Source organism: Podarcis vaucheri (genome assembly GCF_965113315.1).
Source record: "Podarcis vaucheri genome assembly, chromosome: 1".
NCBI lineage: Eukaryota > Metazoa > Chordata > Lepidosauria > Squamata > Lacertidae > Podarcis > Podarcis vaucheri.
Window position 1 is genome coordinate 22,979 of NC_138759.1, and position 12,022 is coordinate 35,000.

Below are 12,022 nucleotides of genomic sequence, written 5' to 3' on the forward strand. Positions count from 1 at the left end.
GCACTTTCCGGGGGTTCGACTCGGACGAGGACCCGACACAAGACGTCTGTTCCCCGGAGGGGTCACCCTCGGGATCTGCATCAGAACCCTCGTATTGGTGGGACGATAGACCAGAGGAGCAGTTCTGCAGAAGGTGGCTGGAAGGCCCAGGACGAGCAACGCCGCCAGGCGGAAGTGAGGGAGAGACGGACATGGACGTTTTCGGGGACGACCCTGGTTTCGAGCACGGCGGCACAGAGATGGAAGCGGAGGTGACCGTCGTCGACGAGAGCAGGGACGGAGACCCGCGAGACTTCAGATGGAGGCCCGCCACGGGAAGCGAACGATATCCGACGTTCGTCCCTTTGCAACAGCAGACCCCAGCTCCAGCACCGGAAGGAGGGGAGGGGGGAATGGGGGGCTTCGAGGGGGGGATGGATGTCAGGGGTTTAGGAGCAGAGGCAAGGGCAAGGGAGGAAACAGAGAGCGAAGGGGAGGAGGCAGAAGAAAAGATGAGTGATGACGACGACCCGAGATCTCCGAGTCTTTCCAGTGAATCAGAGGATTCACAGAAAGGAGCACCAGTGGCCAGGGCAAGGGGGGAGTCTAGGGGGGCACCCCAGGAAGATAGAGCCAGAGGGGACTCAGAGGAGAGCAGTTGGAAATCGGGACCAGCGTCACCGCCAGAGAGCAGGGAAGAGGAAGGGAGCCAGGGGGCAAGCGCTGGCAGCTCACCACAGGAGGGAGGGCATGAGTCAGGAGTGGCCACACCTCCATCGGGGAGCGAAGAAACGGTTAAGAGGAAAGTGGAAGGTTGGGCGCGTGCGCCAAGTTCAAATGCAGAGGAAGGCGGCGCAGTAAGCAGCCCGGAAAAGGAGCCAGGTCCTAAAGCCCGGCACAAGGAGGCAGGAGGGTCCGGGTCAGCGTCAGAAGAATCCCGGAAGGAAGAAGCCCCGGGGGGTAGAGGGACCCAGAGGAGGACAGTCAGGCGGAAAAGGTGGAGCAGGGCTAGGATATTAAGTTGGTGCGCACGGGGCGGAGACTCAGACGGAGCTTCGTCGATCTAGCTACTAGACGTAGAGTTGCGCGCAGCAGCGTGAGAATGGAAACTGTAATTCAATAAAGACTTTTACTTAATGATCGCTGGCTAGCGTGATCCTCTGTGAGCTAGGATCTTCAAGCAGCTCTGACAGCGTGCTTCGTGTTGTTGTAGGCAAACTCGGCCATCGGTAGGTAGTCCACCCAAGTCGCAGGCTTCTGATTGGCGTAGCAGCGCAGGTACTGCTGCATGATGGCGTTGACCCTCTCCACTTGGCCGTTGGTCTGCGGATGCCTTGCCGACGCTAAGTTGATCTTGACGTTCAAGATACCCAGGAGCTTCTGCCAGAAACTGGAAATGAATTGGCGGCCCCGGTCGGACAGGATGGACCGTGGTAAGCAGTGCACCCTGAACACGTGGTCTATGAACAGCTTGGCGGTCTGTTCCGCTGTAGCCACCTTCGCGCAAGGAATGAAATGCGCCATCTTGGTGAACAGGTCTACAACCACAAGTACCACCGTCTTGCCTCGGGAACTGGGTAGATCAGTAACAAAGTCCAGCGCCACCCTCTCCCACGGCTGTAGTGGCGGCTCCAGCAGCCCCGCTGGCTTCTTGTGCACTGGCTTGGATCTCTGGCAAGTGTCACACCTGGCGACGTAATCCGCGACCTCTCCCCGCATCTGGGGCCACCAAAAGTCCCTGGCTACTAAGTCCGCCGTCTTCTCCTTGCCGAAGTGACCCGTGCTGGGTGCGTCGTGCAACTGCTGTAGAACCTTCACGCGGAGATCGTCCCCCGGCACATAGAGAGCACCTTTTTGGGTCAGCAGGCCGTCGCGTATCGGGAAAACGTTGTCCTGCGCTGTGACCCTCCGCAGTTCTTCCATCTTGGATTGTGCGAACGGATCCGTCTGCAGCGCGCGACGCACCGCGTCCAGGTCCACGGCAGCTGAAGCGCAGGCCCATGCCTGCAGTGCGAAAATGTGCCTTGCCGCCACTGGTGCCGCTTCCTCGAGATATTGCGGCTTCCTGGAGAGCGCATCTGCTATGACATTGTTGTCTCCCGGAATGTACTTGTCAGAGTTGCTTCCCGATCCTAGCTCACAGAGGATCACGCTAGCCAGCGATCATTTAGTAAAAGTCTTTATTGAGTTACAGTTCCCATTCTCAAGCTGCTGCGTGCAACTCTACGTCTTATGGTTAGATCGGCGAAGCTCTATCTGGGTCCCCGCCTCCTGTTTGTACATAATTTATGGGCTAATAGCCGTAAATAAATAAATAAATGAAATATCCTAGCCTTACTCCACCTTTTCCGCCTGACTGTTCTTCTCTGGGTCCCTCTGCCCCCCGGGGTCTCTTCCTTCCGGGACTCTTCTGACGCTGACCCCCCGGACCCTTCTGTCTCCTTGCGCCGGGCTTTAGGACCTGGCTCCCTTTCCGGGCTGCTTACTGCGCCACCTTCCTGTGCATTTGAACTTGGCGCGCGCGCCCAACCTTCCACTTTCCGTCTGACCGTTTCTTCGCTCCCCGATGGAGGTGTGGCCACTCCTGACTCGTGCCCTCCCTCCTGTTGTGAGCTGCCAGCGCTTGATACCTGACTCCCTTCCTCTCCCCTGCTCTCTGTTGGTGACGCTGGTCCCGATTTCCAACTGCTCCCCTCTGAGCTCCCTCTGGCCCTTTCCTCCTGGGGTGTCCCCCTAGGCTCCCCCCTTGCCCTGGCCACTGGTGCTCCTTTCTGTGAATCTTCTGATTCACTGGAAAGACTCGGAGATCTCGGGTCGTCGTCATCACTCATCCTTTCTTCTGCCTCCTCCCCCTCGCTCTCTGTTTCCTCCCTTGCCCTTGCCTCTGCTCCTGAACCCCTGACAGTACTCAATCCTGAAGTCGAAATACGCAAAGAACTCCGCCCAGCGTATGTGCCTCTGGCTCTGGAGCTTCGCCGTGCGCCAGTACTCCGGGTTCTTGTGGTCCGTGCGGACCTGCACGGTGTGCTTGGCTCCGATGAGGAAGTGCCTCCATGCCTTGAAAGCTGCGTGGATGGCCAACAACTCCCTGTCCCAGATGGTGTAGTTCTGCTCCGACTTGCTGAGCTTCTGGGAGTAGAAAGCGCAGGGCCTCCCGTTCCCCTGCGGATCTTCCTGCAAGAGGACGGCCCCCATCACTCTGTCAGACGCGTCAGTCTCAACCCGCATGGGCCTGCCGGGATTCACGTGTAGCAGCTGTCCTTCGGACGCGAAGAGGCTCTTAAGTCGCCTGAAGGACTGCTCCGCCTGGTCCGTCCAGGTGAACTTCTTCTTCTTGGAACTGAGAGTGTCCGTGATAGCTGCCGTCTCTTTCGCGAAACCCCTGATGAACTTGCGGTAAAAGTTGGCGAAGCTGACGAACCTCTGGACCTCCTTCCGATTTCGCGGGCTCTTCCAGTCCAACACCGCGCGGACCTTGGCGCTGTCCATGGCTAGTCCCTTGTCGGACAGCCTGTAGCCCAGGAAATCCACCTCCGTCACGTCGAATTGGCACTTCTCCAGCTTGGCGTAGAGTCTGTGTTCCCGTAGCCTCTGCAGGACCTCCTTTACGTCGCTCTCGTGAGTCTCCTGCGATTCTGAGAAGATCAGGATGTCGTCGAGGAAGCATACGCACTTCTTGTAGAGGAGTCCCGCTAGCACGTGGTGCATGAATGCTTGAAAACAGTGGGAGCCATTTTGGAGACCAAACGGCATAACTCTGTACTCATAGGTGCCCAACGGCGTGAACATGGCCGTCTTCCACTCATCACCCTCTCGCATGCATATGAGATTGTATGCTCCGCGCAGATCCAACTTGGTGAAGATCCTCCCCTTCCTCACCGTCGCGAGCAAATCGTCAATCTTGGGCATGGGAAAGGCCTTGGGCTTTGTCATCGAGTTGATGAACCTATAGTCCACAATGAGCCTTTTTTGGGGCGTGTCCTTCTTCTTCACGAAAAAAACAGGACTGCCCCCCCACTGCCTTGGATTCTCGGATGAAACCCCGCTTCAAATTGTGCTCTATGAACTCCCTGAGTTCCTGCATCTCATCCTCAGACATGGAATACAACTTTGCAGTCGGCAGCGTCGCCCCTGGTAAGAGGTCAATTGCGCAGTCGTAGGGTCAGTGGGGTGGCAACTGGTCAGCTTCCTTCTCGCAGAAGACCTCCAAAAACCCCTTGTACTTGTGGGGGACCGTCTGCACCATGCCTAGATGCAACTGCTGCCCTTCCTCCTGGTCCTCTGCCTCCTGGCCTGTCTGGATGCAATGTTGTGCGCAGTAGGATGAGCCAAAGGTGAGTTGTCGCTGGTACCACGCCAATGATGGACTGTGTCTGTCCTGCCAACTCATGCCCAACACTATAGGCGTGTCTGACAAGCGGGTGATGTTGAAACTGATGACCTCTCGGTGATTTCCAATCTGCATCACCATGGGTGGCGTTTGTTGTACCACCTGCCCACCCAGCAGCTTCCTGCTATCGACTGTGACGACTTTTAAGGGCAGCGTGGCTGGTAGAAGCTCTATGTGATGCTGCTTGATGAACTGCACCCCCACGAAGTCTGCATTGCTGCCAGAGTCAATTGTGATGGGGACTTCCAGGGTGAGTCCATTAGGTAGCTGGAGAGTTGCAGTGAGCTGCACCACTGGCTTGGGTGGTAGTGGGTCTGTAGGCTGCAAAAGCGCTGGGGACTGCTTCACTGACTCGCCTGGCTGCGCCCCAGCATTTCTGCTTCCAGCCAGGCATTGTCGTTTCCCTGAAACTGCTCTTCATGGCTTGCTGCTGCAGTTACTGTTGCTAAGGCTGCAGTGTGCTTTTGGAGCCTCTGGGGACACTCCTTGGCCATGTGCATCGCACTGTCACAGATGTAACACTTCCTGCTCCCTCTAGGAGGCTTCGCCTTGACTGCTCCTGATGCTGGGGCTCCGGCAGCTGACTGAGCCTTAGCACCACCAAGTTCCATCGGCTCCTCCCCTGCCCCCAGCTGAGGCGAGGGATGCACACGTCCCAGATCCCTGGGAAGAAAAGGAGGTGTTCTAGCTGGTGCACGGACCTGGCGACCCTCCTCACTGTGCCAAGGACATTCTTCGTGCCGTACTCCTATTGTGAGGGCCCTCTGCACGACGTCCGCAAGGGTTTGAGGTCTGTCCCCCCTTGCCAATTAATCTTTCACTGAGCCAGAAAGGCCCTCCCAGAACAAATCTCTTAAGCACCGATCTGTGGAACACCGGATGCATCCTGGATCCCTCCGGAACTGTCAGTCGGAAGGCCACCGGGTTGACCTGTGCCTCGACTTGGTAGGGCCCTAGCTGCTTATGCCCTAGCTTCTTCTTTGCTAACGATCTGGCCGGCACTGCGTGGGCTGCTAACCAGACCCAGTCTCCCACTTGGATCTCTTCGCCAACCCTCCTGTGTTTGTCCGCTTGCACCTTGTATGCGTGCTTAGCGAGCTCCAGGTGCCGCCGGAGCTGGTCGTGGACCTCCTGCAACTCCGACGCGAATGCTTCCGCTGTCTGCGGCTCCCCCTCCCCCATTCTTTCCTGTCCCGGGAAGGTTCTGGGGTGCCGTCCATTGTTGGCGAAGAACGGCGTCACCCCTGTGGACACGTGCTTCGTGTTGTTGTAGGCGAACTCGGCGAGGGGCAGGTACTCCACCCACGTTGCAGGTTGTTGATTTGCATAACATCTCAGGTACTGCTGCATGATGGCATTGACCCGCTCCGCTTGTCCGTTGGTCTGCGGGTGTCTCGCTGACGCTAGGTTGACTTTGACGTTCAGGAAGCCCATCAGCTTCTGCCAGAATTTCGAGATGAACTGTCGCCCCCAGTCGGACAGTATAGACCGCGGCAGACCGTGAACCTTGAACACGTGATCTATGAACAGTTTGGCGGTTTGTTCCGCCGTGGCCACCTTCGCACACGGAATGAAATGTGCCATCTTGGTGAACAAGTCCACCACCACTAGCACTGCTGTCTTGCCTCTCGAGCTGGGTAGATCCGTGACAAAGTCCAGGGCCACTCTCTCCCACGGTTCGCACGGGGTTTGCAGCGGTTCCAGCAGTCCCGCCGGCAGTCTGTGCACTGGTTTGGCCCTCTGGCAGGTGTCGCACCTCGCCACGTAGTACGCGACTTCCCCTCGCATTCTGGGCCACCAGAAGTCTCTAGCTACTAATTCCATCGTCTTCTCCGTGCCGAAGTGCCCGGCAGTGGGCGCGTCGTGCAACTGCTGCAGTACCTTGGCGCGAAGTTCGTCTCCCGGCACGTAGATGGCCCCTTTACGGATGAGCAATCCATCGCGCACCTGGAACTCGTCGGTCGTCGCCGTGCCTCTGTGCACCTCTGCCATCTTTGCTCGCGCGAACGAGTCGTCCTGCAACGCTCGCCGTACCGCATTCAGTTGTGTCACTGCGTCTTGCAGATCCGCTATCCGCTGTTCGGCAGTCATCTCGTCTGCCGTTCGTGAGCTCGCGAGTAGGCACCAGTCTTCACCCCTCACTGCGAGGCTTTAGGTGCCAAAACTTTGGGGACGGAGCTTACTGTCAGGGCTGCTTCCAGATCCCAGCTCACAGAGGATCACGCTAGCCAGCGTTCACTTTATAAAAGTCTTTATTGAGTTACAGTTTCCATTTCCAAGCTGCAGCGTGCAGCCGTACGTCTTAGAAGCTAGACCGGCGAAGCTCCATCTGAGTCCCCGCCTCCTGTACACCAACTTAATACCCTCGCCTTACTCCACCTTTTCCGCCTGACCGTTCTTCTCTGGGTCCCTCTGCCCCCGGGGTCTCTTCCTTCCTGGACTCTTCCGACGCTGACCCCCCGGACCCTTCTGTCTCCTTGCGGCGGGCTTTAGGACCTGGCTCCCTTTCCGGGCTGCTTACTGCGCCGCCTTCCTGTGCATTTGAACTTGGCGCGCGCGCCCAACCTTCCACCTTCCGTCTGACCATTTCTTCGCTCCCCGATGGAGGTGTGGCCACTCCTGACTCGTGCCCTCCCTCCTGTTGTTAGCTGCCAGTGCTTGATCCCTGGCGCCCTTCCTCTTCCCTGCTCTCTGGCGGTGACGCTGGTCCCGATTTCCAACTGCTCCCCTCTGAGTCCCCTCTGGCTCTATCTTCCTGGGGTGTCCCCCTAGGCTCCCCCCTTGCCCTGGCCACTGGTGCTCCTTTCTGTGAATCTTCTGATTCACTGGAAAGACTCGGAGATCTCGGGTCGTCGTCATCACTCATCCTTTCTTCGGACTCCTCCCCCTCACTCTCTGTTTCCTCCCTTGCCCTCGCCTCTGCTCCTGAACCCCTGACAAGTACAATCCTAAGTGGGGGGGAAATGTGGGAATTTTCCAGAGTTACTCAGAGGAGGATGAAGGTGATGTCAAGCAAGCAGCTAAAGCTGAGGAAGCTGCTGAGGATGATGATGATGATGATGATGATGATGATGATGATGATCAGAGTTCGGATTCCAGTTCAGTGGGCGGCGCTGCTGCTGGTGTCAGTGACAGTGATGACACAGCAGACTACCAGAGCGCAAAGGCCTCAGTCAGACCATCCGATGCGTCTGACAATGAACTGGAAGAACCACTGTTCACCATTGGTCGCTTTTCTCCTAAGAAAGAGGAGATGAGTCAAGAAGACTTGCGTCTAGTACGCAGATCGGAGAGAGCCACGAAGGGCAAACCTCCAAAGAGGTATGCTGATGAGTTTGCTAAGACAGCAACTGCTGTTCTTAGTAGCTCAGAGAAGGTGTGGGAACCTTCAAGCTTCAAAGAGGTTCAGGAGTTAACCTCTACAGATGCTGAGCCTTGGCTTAATGCCATGAAGGCTGAAGTTGATTCCTTGAACAGGAACCAAACTTAGGAACTGGTACCGGTAGTCCCAGGAATGAGACTGGTTGGCAGCAAATGGGTCTTCAAGGCCAAGACAGACCAGAATGGCAAGGTAGTCAGACACAAAGCCAGATTGGTTGCCAGAGGTTTTTCACAGGTACCAGGACAGGATTACCACGAGACCTACTCACCCACAGTCAAATATGAGAGCATTCGGCTGATGCTCAAGATTGCTGTGGAGGAGAAACTGCATGTTTCCCATCATGACATTAATACAGCTTTTTTGTACAGGATTTTGAATGAAGAGCTGTTCATGCTTCCACCTGATGGGATGGAGATACAGAAGGGAATGGTCTGTAAACTGCAGAAATCCTTATATGGTCTCAAGCAGAGTGCCAGGTGTTGGAACACAAAACTCACTGAGACATTGCTTTCTCTAGGTTTTCACCAGGGCAAAGCTGATCCATGTGTGTTTGTCAAGGAGGAGGGGCAAAACAAACTGTATTGTTTATGTTTTGTTGATGATCTTCTGATGTTTTGGAAGAATCAGGCTTTCTACCAAAGCACCCTAGCTCAGCTGAAGGAGCACTTTGACATGAAGGATCTTGGTGAGGTATCCAACTATCTTTCTCTGCAGGTGGAGAGGGACCAAGCAGGTAATTTTCTGGTACACCAAACACAGAAAATTGCTGATGTGTTAACCAGGTTGAATTTGGTTGATGCAAACCCAGCAGACACACTGATGGTGACAGGTTACCAGGTAGACAGTACTGCTGAAGCGTTTTCTGACACAACGCTATACAGATGCATTCTAGGCAAGCTGAATTTCATTGCCAGATGTTCAAGACCTGACATAGCTGTAAGCTGTAATCTGCTTAGCAGACATGCCAACAATCCTACGGTTCAGGATTGGAAAGCTCTGAAGCGCATAGCCCGCTATTTGAAAGGGACTATGCACTACAGGCTGAGGTTCACCAGTCAGAAGACTGGAGGTCTTGAAATCTTTGCTGATGCAAGTTTTGGAAGTGACACCACGGATGGTACAAGCACTTCTGGAGTATGCTACATGTACAACCACTGCCTGTTTGACTGGTTGTGCAAGAAGCAAACAACAGTGAGCCTAAGTTCCTGTGAAGCAGAACTCAATGCTCTGTCATTTTCACTCATGGATTGTGAATGGTTGATGCAACTGTTTAAGGACATCAGAGTGTCTGTGAAATGTCCTGTACAAGTGTATCAAGACAACAGATCGTGTTTGGCTTTGCTGAACTCAGAGAGTTGCAAGCAAAGAACCAAGTACTTGCAGATTAAGCTACATCGTGCAAGGGAGTGTATTCAGAAAGGACTTATTCAGGTGTCCTACATGCCAGGAAATGAAATTCCTGCTGATCTGTTGTCGAAGGTTGTTAACAGAGAACAACTTAAGGTTTATGTACAAAGGTTGCAATTGGGTTGAACCACAGGTACTACAGGTTACACGGAAAGGGGGAGGATGTTAGGATATTTCCGTTCCACCTTAAAAGGGAGCAGGCTTTGTGAGTCACAGAGTCTGCGCATGTCCTGTTCACAGGATGTTTATGTTCTGCTGTTCCTTTCGATTTTCAGTCGGTCAGAGACGCTGACTTAGAACGGTCATGTTTTCCTTTGTTCTGTTCAACGCTAAATAAAGTCTGTAAAATGCTCTTCTGCGGTGCAGCTTTTCTGGCTGTGTTTTCTGCTGATAAAGGGTGTGCACAAGCCCTGGAATGTGGCTTCGTGTCGCTAATTGCTGGATCTGCGTGACTACGGGAGATCGATGGACGTCCGGCAGCCGGCTTGGGGCCATGATGGACTATATCTCCCTGGCAGTTTCCCAACATAGGGGTGGGGTTGGGGTTAGGGTTAGGGTTAAGGGTTAGGGTTAGGGTTAGGGCTAGGGCTAGGGCTAGGGCTAGGGCTAAGGCTAGGGCTAGGGCTAGGGCTAGGGCTAGGGCTAGGGCTAGGGCTAGGGTTAGGGTTAGGGTTAGGGTAGGGTTAGGGTTAGGGTTAGGTTTGGGGTTAGGGTTAGGGTTAGGGTTAGGGTTACAGTTAAGGTTAGTGTCAGCGCTGCCTCAGGTCCTAGCTCACAGAGGACCAACGCCAGTTGCTCTTTATAAACAAAAGTCTTTATTGTGGTTCATTGTTGGTTTGACATCCGTGGCGCTCAGCGCTACGTCTGAGTCCTTAGACCGGCGAAGCTCCGTCTGACTCCTCCCCGCTCATACACCAGTTCAAGAGCCGAGCTTTGCTCCACCTTTCCCTCTCCTCCTTTTGCTCCTTTCTCCTCCGGGTCCTCCTGTCCTCTGGGGTTACCTCCTTCCTACTTTCTTCGGAGGCGGATTCTTCTGACTCCTCCCCACCCTTCCGGCGGGCTTTAGGACCTGGCTCCCAATCCGGGTTTTCTGCTGGCCCGCGCGCCTCCACATTTGAACTTGGCGCGCGCGCCCAGCTGCCTACTTTCCTCCTAACGGCTACACTGCTCCCCCCACTGCTTTCTCCTTCAGGGAGGCTGGCCGGACCTGCTCTTCCCTCCGCCCCTCCACTCTCTGACGGAGGCGTGGTCAGTCCAGCCTCTCTCTTTCCTCCTGCAGGAGGCTCTTGTTTTAACCCTTGGGATTCTTCCCCCCCGCTACGCTCTGGTGGGGAAGCTACCCCTGATTTCCAGCTGCCGCTTGGAGACTCCCCACTGGCCCCCCTTGCCCTGCCTTTGGGGGCCCCTTTCTGGGAATCCTCTGATTCACTGGAGAGACTCATGGAATCTCTCTGATCACTGGCATACCCTCCTGAACTCCCCTCAGATTGTTCCCCTTCACTCTCCATCTCCTCCTTCCCCTGTGGCTCAGTCCCTGAGCCCATGACAGTTAGGGTTAGGGTTAGGGTTAGGAGTAGGGGTAGGGGTAGGGTTAGGTGTTAGGGTTAGGGTTAGAGTTAGGGTTAGGGCTAGGGTTAGAGTTAGGGTTAGGGTTAGGGTAGGGTTAGGGTTAGGGTTAGGGTTAGGGTTAGGGTTAGGCTTAGGCTTAGGCTTAGGCTTAGGGTTTTTTAAAAAATTATATTTTTATTAGTTTTACAAAAAAATTTAAGACAATACTAACATATAAAAAGACATACAAACATGTATAATTTCATAAACAAATTTTCATGAACTTCGTTTCTCAGACTTCCCCATACCTCCCTTTTCTGCATCCCAATGCCCAAAGTTTTTCAGCAACTTCTAACAGTTCTGTCAAAGGTATGTCTTACTAGCATTTCCTTCAATCTAATATTATCTCGCTGTAACCCTTTCATTCTAGAAGCCTTGACATTTTAACCTTCATCAAGTTTATAATAGTCCTTCAAATAAATTTTAAATTTCTTCCAGTCTTCTTCCGTCGTCTCCTTCCGCTGATCCCAGATTCTGCCAGTCATCTCCGCCAGTGTCATATAGTCCATCACTTTCATCTGCCATTCTTCCAAAGTGGGTAGATCTTGTGTCTTCCAATACTTTGCGATGAGTATTCTTGCTGTTGTCGTAGCATACATAAAGAAACTTCTATCCTTCTTTGCCAGCAATTGGCCGACAATGCCCAAGAGAAAGGCCTCTGGTTTTTTAGAGAAAGTACATTTAAGTACCTTTTTCATTTCATTATATATCATCTCCCAGAAGGCCTTAATATTAGGGTTAGGGTTAGGGTTAGGGTTAGGGTTAAGGTTAGGGTCAGGCTTAGGGTTAGGGTTAGGGTTAGGGTAAGAGTTAGGGTTAGGGTTAGGGTTAGGGTAGGGTTAGGGTTAGGGTTAGGGCTAGGGCTAGGGTTAGGGCTAGGGCTAGGGCTAGGGTAAGGGTTACGGTTAAGGTTAGGGTTAGGAGTAGGGGTAGGGGTAGGGTTAGTTGTTAGGGTTAGGGTTAGAGTTAGGGTTAGGGCCAGGGTAGGGTTAGGGTTAGGGTTAGGGTTAGGGTTAGGGTTAGGGTTAGGCTTAGGCTTAGGCTTAGGGCTAGGGCTAGGGCTAGGGCTAGGGCTAGGGCTCTGGCTAGGGCTAGGGTTAGGGTTAGGGTTAGGGTTAGGGTCAGGCTTAGGGTTAGGGTTAGGGTTAGGGTAAGAGTTAGGGTTAGGGTTAGGGTTAGGGTTAGGATTAGGGCTAGGGCTAGGGCTAGGGTTAGGTTTAAGGTTAGGGTTACGGTTAAGGTTAGGGTTAGGGTTA